Source organism: Hyla sarda, chromosome 13 (genome assembly GCF_029499605.1).
Source record: "Hyla sarda isolate aHylSar1 chromosome 13, aHylSar1.hap1, whole genome shotgun sequence".
NCBI classification, from domain to species: domain Eukaryota; kingdom Metazoa; phylum Chordata; class Amphibia; order Anura; family Hylidae; genus Hyla; species Hyla sarda.
The window spans coordinates 36,799,240-36,812,190 of NC_079201.1; positions in this window are offsets into that span (position 1 = coordinate 36,799,240).

The window sequence follows — 12,951 nt, forward strand, 5'->3', positions numbered from 1 at the left end:
GGGGTATAGGTCACTTTCACCTTCTCAACGGACATCAGTCACCTGTAAAAAGACACAGGTATGATAACATGTTCCTGATACATGCTACGGACGCTAATATATATAACACTCTAGGGCCAGAACTACTTATCTCAGGGATTATGAAACCGCATAAGAAAAAGGAACAAAAAAAAAATGGAACACATTGGGATTTAGATGATAGGGATTTTTATTTCTATAGTAGTGCAGTGTACTACTCCTCCCATCATCCCAGGATGATGTTGACGCAGACTATTGACAGGTTTTTGGAGGGTTTGTTTTTGTAATGTTTGGGTTATGTCTTAATTTTCATTTATTTATTCATATATTTTAAGGGTAATATATGTTTTCTTTGGGGGAGGGGGCAGAAAATTTTATAAATTATTATTGTGTATTTCTTTTTTCAAAAGCATTTCTGCCTTTCTACTGTTTTCTTTTTCTTTTTTTGTTGGTCAATAAATCATGTTATTACACTTTTATTTTATGGGTTGTTTTTTTCACCCATATTCCCATTAGAGGGCAACCTTTCACCAAAGATCTGATTATTTCTATAAAACACTGCACTACTATTGTGGTGCAGTGTATTATTCCTCTTAGCATTATTCTGACAGGCAGTGCATGGTTATGGCATTGTGAGGGATTTGTATGGGGTTATATAGTTTTTGGGGGAATTTTTATATATTTTTTTTTCTTTCTTAATTTTATATTTCATACCAAATATGTTTTTTTAGGGATATTTTTGTAGAAGTTTTTTTTCTTTTTTAATTATTTTATTAACCTTCTTTTTCTTTTATTGTTTTTAATGGAAATATGTCACCAGTGTCACCTACACAAAAGTGGCGGTACTGACAGATAGTGCAGGTGACACTGGTGACAACGGTACTTACCTTTTCCCGTTCAGTGGCGGGAATCTCCGGTGATCTTCTCTGTTAAGCTTCAGCTCTGGCCAGCTTGGTGCATGGGCGGACCATAGGGACATCACCACTGCTGTTCTTTAGCAGCGGGACCAAGCAGGGAGCAGCAGCGGTGATGTCACTAAGCTCTGCCAATGCCCCTAGCCGCTGCTGCTCTCTGCTGGACTCGTAGCAGCAGTGACATTCCTAAGCTCCACTCGTGCCCCAAGCCGGGCCTAGAGCTGAAGCTTAACAGAGAAGATTACCGGAGATCCCCTCCACGGAACGGGACAAGGCAAGGACATTTGTCATTAGTGTCACCTGCACTATCTGTTGGTACCGACAGGTTAGTGCAGGTGAAACTGGTGACAAATTTCCTTTAACTATTCCCATCAAGGGACTTTGAGCAGCAATCTTTCGATAGCTATGTAATAATACACTGCACTAGTGTCTTACGCCTCTTGTCATTATTCTAAAAGACAATGTATGGTTACAGTATTGTCAGGGGTTTTATTTCGGGTTTTTGGTTTAAAATTTTTTTTTCTTTTTTTAATATGTTTTTTTTTAGGGTGTTCTGTTTGAATATTTTTTTTTACTTTTTTTTCTTAATTTTTTATTTTTTGGTCTTTTTTTTTAACAAATTCGATGAGAGGCCTTTCCCCAGTGATCTTGTGATCACCCATATAATACATTGCAATAGTGTTATAGTGCAGTGTATTATCGCTGTCAGCATTATGTTGACAGACGATTTTTAATTATAGCTTATGTGAGGGGAGAAATGGGTTATTTTTTTTTTATTCTTTTTTATATAAACATTTATTTTTTTGTAGGGGTTTGGGTGGGGTGAATTATTTTATAAATTGTTTATTTTTAACTTCATTTACATAGGATCCGGGCAGAATACTTTGCCATCTATGATGACGGTAATGTACGCTTGGAACCTCCGGCAATAGTTATTCCGGATGAAAATTCATAGCTAGCCTTAACGTTTTTTTTTACAAAGGGGACTTTTAACAGCGATCTTAAGATCGCTCATATAATACACTGCACTAGTATTAAAGTGCAGTGTATTATGCGCTTCATGATTATTTCAACAGGCTATGTATTATTATGGCTCTAGTCTTTTAATATATAGTTTTTTAATTCTCATTATTTTTATAATTATATATTTGTAGCAAAAACAAATTATAGATTTTTCTTTACATTACAGTTATGTTCTAAATCTGCAGTCAGTTTGTCCAAAGGAAACTTGTAAACCTTGGGGTAAGTTGGGTCTATTCTATTAAATATTGATAAAGGAATTCCTACAAATAAAAAACAGATATTAAGGATCATAAATGTTCCTATTCTCTGTACCTGAGACATGGTTGTGTTATATAAGAAGCTGTCCATAGACGATATGCTTATTAACAACACATATATGTTCATGTATAAGGTGGAGACTATGACATCTCTGCAGGTCTAGATATTACATCTAGCCTGATTGTTATCAGTAATTAATATAAATATTAATTACCTGTCCTGTGGTTCCTTTCTTGCAGTTGACGGGGGTATAGGTCACTTTCACCTTCTCACCGAACATCAGTCACCTGTAAAAAGACACAGGTATGATAACATGTTTCTGATACATGCTACAGACGCTAATATATATAACACTCTAGGGCCAGAACTACTTATCTCAGGGATTATGAAACCGCATAAGAAAAAGGAACAAAAAAAATGGAACACATTGGGATTTAGATGATAGGGATTTATATTTCTATAGTAGTGCAGTGTACTTCTCCTCCCATCATCCCAGGATGATGTTGATGCAGACTATTGACAGGTTTTTGGAGGGTTTGTTTTTGTAATGTTTGGGTTATGTCTTAATTTTCATTTATTTATTCATACATTTTAAGGGTAATATATGTTTTCTTTGGGGGAGGGGGCAGAAAATTTTATAAATTATTATTGTGTATTTCTTTTTTCAAAAGCATTTCTGCCTTTCTACTGTTTTCTTTTTCTTTTTTTGTTGGTGGGGGAGGGGGGGGTTAATAAATCATGTTATTACACTTTTATTTTATGGGTTGTTTTTTTCACCCATATTCCCATTAGAGGGCAACCTTTCACCAAAGATCTGATTATTTCTATAAAACACTGCACTACTATTGTGGTGCAGTGTATTATTCCTCTTAGCATTATTCTGACAGGCAGTGCATGGTTATGGCATTGTGAGGGATTTGTATGGGGTTACATAGTTTTTGGGGGAATTTTTATATTTTTTCTATTTTCTTAATTTTATATTTCATATCAAATATGTTTTTTTAGGGATATTTTTGTAGACGTTTTTTTTCTTTTTTAATTATTTTATTAACCTTCTTTTTCTTTTATTGTTTTTAATGGAAATATGTCACCAGTGTCACCTACACAAAAGTGGCGGTACTGACAGATAGTGCAGGTGACACTGGTGACAACGGTACTTACCTTTTCCCGTTCAGTGGCGGGAATCTCCGGTGATCTTCTCTGTTAAGCTTCAGCTCTGGCCAGCTTGGTGCATGGGCGGAGCATAGGGACATCACCACTGCTGTTCTTTAGCAGCGGGACCAAGCAGGGAGCAGCAGCGGTGATGTCACTAAGCTCTGCCAATGCCCCTAGCCGCTTCTGCTCTCTGCTGGACTCGTAGCAGCAGTGACATTCCTAAGCTCCACTCGTGCCCCAAGCCGGGCCTAGAGCTGAAGCTTAACAGAGAAAATTACCGGAGATCCCCTCCACGGAACGGGACAAGGCAAGGACATTTGTCATTAGTGTCACCTGCACTATCTGTTGGTACCGACAGGTTAGTGCAGGTGAAACTGGTGACAAATTTCCTTTAACTATTCCCATCAAGGGACTTTGAGCAGCAATCTTTCGACAGCTATGTAATAATACACTGCACTAGTGTCTTACGCCTCTTGTCATTATTCTAAAAGACAATGTATGGTTACAGTATTGTCAGGGGTTTTATTTTGGGTTTTTGGTTTTAAATTTTTTTTTCTTTTTTTAATATTTTTTTTTTAGGGTGTTCTGTTTGAATATTTTTTTTAACTTTTTTTTCTTTATTTATTTATTTTTGGTCTTTTTTTTTAACAAATTCAATGAGAGGCCTTTCCCCAGTGATCTTGTGATCACCCATATAATACATTGCAATAGTGTTATAGTGCAGTGTATTATCGCTGTCAGCATTATGTTGACAGCCGATTTTTAATTATAGCTTATGTGAGGGGAGAAATGGGTTATTTTTTTTTTTATTCTTTTTTATATAAACATTTATTTTTTTGTAGGGGTTTGGGTGGGGTGTATTATTTTATAAATTGTTTATTTTTAACTTCATTTACATAGGATCCGGGCAGAATACTTTGCCATCTATGATGACGGTAATGTACGCTTGGAACCTCCGGCAATAGTTATTCCGGATGAAAATTCCTAGCTAGCCTTTACGTTTTTTTTACAAAGGGGACTTTTAACAGCGATCTTAAGATCGCTCATATAATACACTGCACTAGTATTAAAGTGCAGTGTATTATGCGCTTCATGGTTATTTCAACAGGCTATGTATTATTATGGCTCTAGTCTTTTAATATATAGTTTTTTAATTCTCATTATTTTTATAATTATATATTTGTAGCAAAAACAAATTATAGATTTTTCTTTACATTACAGTTATGTTCTAAATCTGCAGTCAGTTTGTCTAAAGGAAACTTGTAAACCTTGGGGTAAGTTGGGTCTATTCTATTAAATATTGATAAAGGAATTCCTACAAAGAAAAAACAGATATTAAGGATCATAAATGTTCCTATTCTCTGTACCTGAGACATGGTTGTGTTATATAAGAAGCTGTCCATAGACGATATGCTTATTAACAACACATATATGTTCATGTATAAGGTGGAGACTATGACATCTCTGCAGGTCTAGATATTACATCTAGCCTGATTGTTATCAGTAATTAATATAAATATTAATTACCTGTCCTGTGGTTCCTTTCTTGCAGTTGACGGGGGTATAGGTCACTTTCACCTTCTCACCGAACATCAGTCACCTGTAAAAAGACACAGGTATGATAACATGTTCCTGATACATGCTACAGACGCTAATATATATATATAACACTCTAGGGCCAGAACTACTTATCTCAGCGATTATGAAACCGCATAAGAAAAAGGAACAAAAAAAAATGGAACACATTGGGATTTAGATGATAGGGATTTTTATTTCTATAGTAGTGCAGTGTACTACTCCTCCCATCATCCCAGGATGATGTTGACGCAGACTATTGACAGGTTTTTGGAGGGTTTGTTTTTGTAATGTTTGGGTTATGTCTTAATTTTCATTTATTTATTCATACATTTTAAGGGTAATATATGTTTTCTTTGGGGGAGGGGGCAGAACATTTTATAAATTATTATTGTGTATTTCTTTTTTCAAAAGCATTTCTGCCTTTCTACTGTTTTCTTTTTCTTTTTTTGTTGGTGGGGGAGGGGGGGTTAATAAATCATGTTATTACACTTTTATTTTATGGGTTGTTTTTTTCACCCATATTCCCATTAGAGGGCAACCTTTCACCAAAGATCTGATTATTTCTATAAAACACTGCACTACTATTGTGGTGCAGTGTATTATTCCTCTTAGCATTATTCTGACAGGCAGTGCATGGTTATGGCATTGTGAGGGATTTGTATGGGGTTATATAGTTTTTGGGGGAATTTTTATATATTTTTTTTTCTTTCTTAATTTTATATTTCATACCAAATATGTTTTTTTAGGGATATTTTTGTAGAAGTTTTTTTTCTTTTTTAATTATTTTATTAACCTTCTTTTTCTTTTATTGTTTTTAATGGAAATATGTCACCAGTGTCACCTACACAAAAGTGGCGGTACTGACAGATATTGCAGGTGACACTGGTGACAACGGTACTTACCTTTTCCCGTTCAGTGGCGGGAATCTCCGGTGATCTTCTCTGTTAAGCTTCAGCTCTGGCCAGCTTGGTGCATGGGCGGACCATAGGGACATCACCACTGCTGTTCTTTAGCAGCGGGACCAAGCAGGGAGCAGCAGCGGTGATGTCACTAAGCTCTGCCAATGCCCCTAGCCGCTGCTGCTCTCTGCTGGACTCGTAGCAGCAGTGACATTCCTAAGCTCCACTCGTGCCCCAAGCCGGGCCTAGAGCTGAAGCTTAACAGAGAAGATTACCGGAGATCCCCTCCACGGAACGGGACAAGGCAAGGACCTTTGTCATTAGTTTCACCTGCACTATCTGTTGGTACCGACAGGTTAGTGCAGGTGAAACTGGTGACAAATTTCCTTTAACTATTCCCATCAAGGGACTTTGAGCAGCAATCTTTCGATAGCTATGTAATAATACACTGCACTAGTGTCTTACGCCTCTTGTCATTATTCTAAAAGACAATGTATGGTTACAGTATTGTCAGGGGTTTTATTTCGGGTTTTTGGTTTAAAATTTTTTTTTCTTTTTTTATTATGTTTTTTTTTAGGGTGTTCTGTTTGAATATTTTTTTTAACTTTTTTTTCTTTATTTTTTATTTTTTGGTCTTTTTTTAACAAATTCGATGAGAGGCCTTTCCCCAGTGATCTTGTGATCACCCATATAATACATTGCAATAGTGTTATAGTGCAGTGTATTATCGCTGTCAGCATTATGTTGACAGACGATTTTTAATTATAGTTTATGTGAGGGGAGAAATGGGTTATTTTTTTTTTATTCTTTTTTATATAAACATTTATTTTTTTGTAAGGGTTTGGGTGGGGTGAATTATTTTATAAATTGTTTATTTTTAACTTCATTTACATAGGATCCGAGCAGAATACATTGCCATCTATGATGACGGTAATGTACGCTTGGAACCTCCGGCAATAGTTATTCCGGATGAAAATTCCTAGCTAGCCTTTACGTTTTTTTTACAAAGGGGACTTTTAACAGCGATCTTAAGATCGCTCATATAATACACTGCACTAGTATTAAAGTGCAGTGTATTATGCGCTTCATGGTTATTTCAACAGGCTATGTATTATTATGGCTCTAGTCTTTTAATATATAGTTTTTTAATTCTCATTATTTTTATAATTATATATTTGTAGCAAAAACAAATTATAGATTTTTCTTTACATTACAGTTATGTTCTAAATCTGCAGTCAGTTTGTCTAAAGGAAACTTGTAAACCTTGGGGTAAGTTGGGTCTATTCTATTAAATATTGATAAAGGAATTCCTACAAATAAAAAACAGATATTAAGGATCATAAATGTTCCTATTCTCTGTACCTGAGACATGGTTGTGTTATATAAGAAGCTGTCCATAGACGATATGCTTATTAACAACACATATATGTTCATGTATAAGGTGGAGACTATGACATCTCTGCAGGTCTAGATATTACATCTAGCCTGATTGTTATCAGTAATTAATATAAATATTAATTACCTGTCCTGTGGTTCCTTTCTTGCAGTTGACGGGGGTATAGGTCACTTTCACCTTCTCACCGAACATCAGTCACCTGTAAAAAGACACAGGTATGATAACATGTTTCTGATACATGCTACAGACGCTAATATATATAACACTCTAGGGCCAGAACTACTTATCTCAGGGATTATGAAACCGCATAAGAAAAAGGAACAAAAAAAATGGAACACATTGGGATTTAGATGATAGGGATTTATATTTCTATAGTAGTGCAGTGTACTTCTCCTCCCATCATCCCAGGATGATGTTGACGCAGACTATTGACAGGTTTTTGGAGGGTTTGTTTTTGTAATGTTTGGGTTATGTCTTAATTTTCATTTATTTATTCATACATTTTAAGGGTAATATATGTTTTCTTTGGGGGAGGGGGCAGAAAATTTTATAAATTATTATTGTGTATTTCTTTTTTCAAAAGCATTTCTGCCTTTCTACTGTTTTCTTTTTCTTTTTTTGTTGGTGGGGGATGGGGGGGTTAATAAATCATGTTATTACACTTTTATTTTATGGGTTGTTTTTTTCACCCATATTCCCATTAGAGGGCAACCTTTCACCAAAGATCTGATTATTTCTATAAAACACTGCACTACTATTGTGGTGCAGTGTATTATTCCTCTTAGCATTATTCTGACAGGCAGTGCATGGTTATGGCATTGTGAGGGATTTGTATGGGGTTACATAGTTTTTGGGGGAATTTTTATATTTTTTCTATTTTCTTTATTTTATATTTCATATCAAATATGTTTTTTTAGGGATATTTTTGTAGACGTTTTTTTTCTTTTTTAATTATTTTATTAACCTTCTTTTTCTTTTATTGTTTTTAATGGAAATATGTCACCAGTGTCACCTACACAAAAGTGGCGGTACTGACAGATAGTGCAGGTGACACTGGTGACAACGGTACTTACCTTTTCCCGTTCAGTGGCGGGAATCTCCGGTGATCTTCTCTGTTAAGCTTCAGCTCTGGCCAGCTTGGTGCATGGGCGGAGCATAGGGACATCACCACTGCTGTTCTTTAGCAGCGGGACCAAGCAGGGAGCAGCAGCGGTGATGTCACTAAGCTCTGCCAATGCCCCTAGCCGCTTCTGCTCTCTGCTGGACTCGTAGCAGCAGTGACATTCCTAAGCTCCACTCGTGCCCCAAGCCGGGCCTAGAGCTGAAGCTTAACAGAGAAAATTACCGGAGATCCCCTCCACGGAACGGGACAAGGCAAGGACATTTGTCATTAGTGTCACCTGCACTATCTGTTGGTACCGACAGGTTAGTGCAGGTGAAACTGGTGACAAATTTCCTTTAACTATTCCCATCAAGGGACTTTGAGCAGCAATCTTTCGATAGCTATGTAATAATACACTGCACTAGTGTCTTACGCCTCTTGTCATTATTCTAAAAGACAATGTATGGTTACAGTATTGTCAGGGGTTTTATTTTGGGTTTTTGGTTTTAAATTTTTTTTTCTTTTTTTAATATTTTTTTTTAGGGTGTTCTGTTTGAATATTTTTTTTAACTTTTTTTTCTTTATTTATTTATTTTTGGTCTTTTTTTTAACAAATTCAATGAGAGGCCTTTCCCCAGTGATCTTGTGATCACCCATATAATACATTGCAATAGTGTTATAGTGCAGTGTATTATCGCTGTCAGCATTATGTTGACAGCCGATTTTTAATTATAGCTTATGTGAGGGGAGAAATGGGTTATTTTTTTTTTTATTCTTTTTTATATAAACATTTATTTTTTTGTAGGGGTTTGGGTGGGGTGTATTATTTTATAAATTGTTTATTTTTAACTTCATTTACATAGGATCCGGGCAGAATACATTGCCATCTATGATGACGGTAATGTACGCTTGGAACCTCCGGCAATAGTTATTCCGGATGAAAATTCCTAGCTAGCCTTTAAGTTTTTTTTACAAAGGGGACTTTTAACAGCGATCTTAAGATCGCTCATATAATACACTGCACTAGTATTAAAGTGCAGTGTATTATGCGCTTCATGATTATTTCAACAGGCTATGTATTATTATGGCTCTAGTCTTTTAATATATAGTTTTTTAATTCTCATTATTTTTATAATTATATATTTGTAGCAAAAACAAATTATAGATTTTTCTTTACATTACAGTTATGTTCTAAATCTGCAGTCAGTTTGTCCAAAGGAAACTTGTAAACCTTGGGGTAAGTTGGGTCTATTCTATTAAATATTGATAAAGGAATTCCTACAAATAAAAAACAGATATTAAGGATCATAAATGTTCCTATTCTCTGTACCTGAGACATGGTTGTGTTATATAAGAAGCTGTCCATAGACGATATGCTTATTAACAACACATATATGTTCATGTATAAGGTGGAGACTATGACATCTCTGCAGGTCTAGATATTACATCTAGCCTGATTGTTATCAGTAATTAATATAAATATTAATTACCTGTCCTGTGGTTCCTTTCTTGCAGTTGACGGGGGTATAGGTCACTTTCACCTTCTCACCGAACATCAGTCACCTGTAAAAAGACACAGGTATGATAACATGTTTCTGATACATGCTACAGACGCTAATATATATAACACTCTAGGGCCAGAACTACTTATCTCAGGGATTATGAAACCGCATAAGAAAAAGGAACAAAAAAAATGGAACACATTGGGATTTAGATGATAGGGATTTATATTTCTATAGTAGTGCAGTGTACTACTCCTCCCATCATCCCAGGATGATGTTGACGCAGACTATTGACAGGTTTTTGGAGTTTTTGTTTTTGTAATGTTTGGGTTATGTCTTAATTTTCATTTATTTATTCATACATTTTAAGGGTAATATATGTTTTCTTTGGGGGAGGGGGCAGAAAATTTTATAAATTATTATTGTGTATTTCTTTTTTCAAAAGCATTTCTGCCTTTCTACTGTTTTCTTTTTCTTTTTTTGGTGGTGGGGGAGGGGGGGGTCAATAAATCATGTTATTGCACTTTTATTTTATGGGTTGTTTTTTTCACCCATATTCCCATTAGAGGGCAACCTTTCACCAAAGATCTGATTATTTCTATAAAACAATGCACTACTATTGTGGTGCAGTGTATTATTCCTCTCAGCATTATTCTGACAGGCAGTGCATGGTTATGGCATTGTGAGGGATTTGTATGGGGTTATATAGTTTTTGGGGGAATTTTTATATATTTTTTCTATTTTCTTAATTTTATATTTCATACCAAATATGTTTTTTTAGGGATATTTTTGTAGAAGTTTTTTTTCTTTTTTAATTATTTTATTAACCTTCTTTTTCTTTTATTGTTTTTAATGGAAATATGTCACCAGTGTCACCTACACAAAAGTGGCGGTACTGACAGATAGTGCAGGTGACAATGGTGACAACGGTACTTACCTTTTCCCGTTCAGTGGCGGGAATCTCCGGTGATCTTCTCTGTTAAGCTTCAGCTCTGGCCAGCTTGGTGCATGGGCGGAGCATAGGGACATCACCACTGCTGTTCTTTAGCAGCGGGACCAAGCAGGGAGCAGCAGCGGTGATGTCACTAAGCTCTGCCAATGCCCCTAGCCGCTGCTGCTCTCTGCTGGACTCGTAGCAGCAGTGACATTCCTAAGCTCCACTCGTGCCCCAAGCCGGGCCTAGAGCTGAAGCTTAACAGAGAAGATTACCGGAGATCCCCTCCACGGAACGGGACAAGGCAAGGACCTTTGTCATTAGTGTCACCTGCACTATCTGTTGGTACCGACAGGTTAGTGCAGGTGACACTGGTGACAATTTCCTTTAACTATTCCCATCAAGGGACTTTGAGCAGCAATCTTTCGATAGCTATGTAATAATACACTGCACTAGTGTCTTAGGCCTCTTGTCATTATTCTAAAAGACAATGTATGGTTACAGTATTGTCAGGGGTTTTATTTTGGGTTTTTGGTTTTAAATTTTTTTTTCTTTTTTTAATATGTTTTTTTTTAGGGTGTTCTGTTTAAATATTTTTTTTAACTATTTTTACTTTATTTTTAATTTTTTGGTCTTTTTTTAACAAATTCGATGAGAGGCCTTTCCCCAGTGATCTTGTGATCACCCATATAATACATTGCAATAGTGTTATAGTGCAGTGTATTATCGCTGTCAGCATTATGTTGACAGCCGATTTTTAATTATAGCTTATGTGAGGGGAGAAATGGGTTATTTTTTAAATTATTTTTTATATAAACATTTATTTTTTTGTAGGGGTTGGGGTGGGGTGAATTATTTTATAAATTGTTTATTTTTAACTTCATTTACATAGGATCCGGGCAGAATACATTGCCATCTATGATGACGGTAATGTACGCTTGGAACCTCCGGCAATAGTTATTCCGGCTGAAAATTCCTAGCTAGCCTTTAAGTTTTTTTTACAAAGGGGACTTTTAACAGCGATCTTAAGATCGCTCATATAATACACTGCACTAGTATTAAAGTGCAGTGTATTATGCGCTTCATGATTATTTCAACAGGCTATGTATTATTATGGCTATAGTCTTTTAATATATAGTTTTTTAATTCTCATTATTTTTCTAATTATATATTTGTAGCAAAAACAAATTATTGATTTTTCTTTACATTACAGTTATGTTCTAAATCTGCAGTCAGTTTGTCTAAAGGAAACTTGTAAACCTTGGGGTAAGTCGGGTCTATTCAATTAAATATTGATAAAGGAATTCCTACAAATAAAAAACAGATATTAAGGATCATAAATGTTCCTATTCTCTGTACCTGAGACATGGTTGTGTTATATAAGAAGCTGTCCATAGACGATATGCTTATTAACAACACATATATGTTCATGTATAAGGTGGAGACTATGACATTTCTGCAGGTCTAGATATTACATCTAGCCTGATTGTTATCAGTAATTAATATAAATATGAATTACCTGTCCTGTGGTTCCTTTCTTGCAGTTGACGGGGGTATAGGTCACTTTCACCTTCTCACCGGACATCAGTCACCTGTAAAAAGACACAGGTATGATAACATGTTCCTGATACATGCTACAGACGCTAATATATATAACACTCTAGGGCCAGAACTACTTATCTTCGGGATTATGAAACCGCATAAGAAAAAGGAACAAAAAAAAATGGAACACATTGGGATTTAGATGATAGGGATTTTTATTTCTATAGTAGTGCAGTGTACTACTCCTCCCATCATCCCAGGATGATGTTGACGCAGACTATTGACAGGTTTTTGGAGGGTTTGTTTTTGTAATGTTTGGATTATGTCTTAATTTTCATTTATTTATTCATACATTTTAAGGGTAATATATGTTTTCTTTGGGGGAGGGGGCAGAAAATTTTATAAATTATTATTGTGTATTTCTTTTTTCAAAAGCATTTCTGCCTTTCTACTGTTTTCTTTTTCTTTTTTTGGTGGTGGGGGAGGGGGGGGGGTCAATAAATCATGTTATTGCACTTTTATTTTATGGGTTGTTTTTTTCACCCATATTCCCATTAGAGGGCAACCTTTCACCAAAGATCTGATTATTTCTATAAAACACTGCACTACTATTGTGGTGCAGTGTATTAT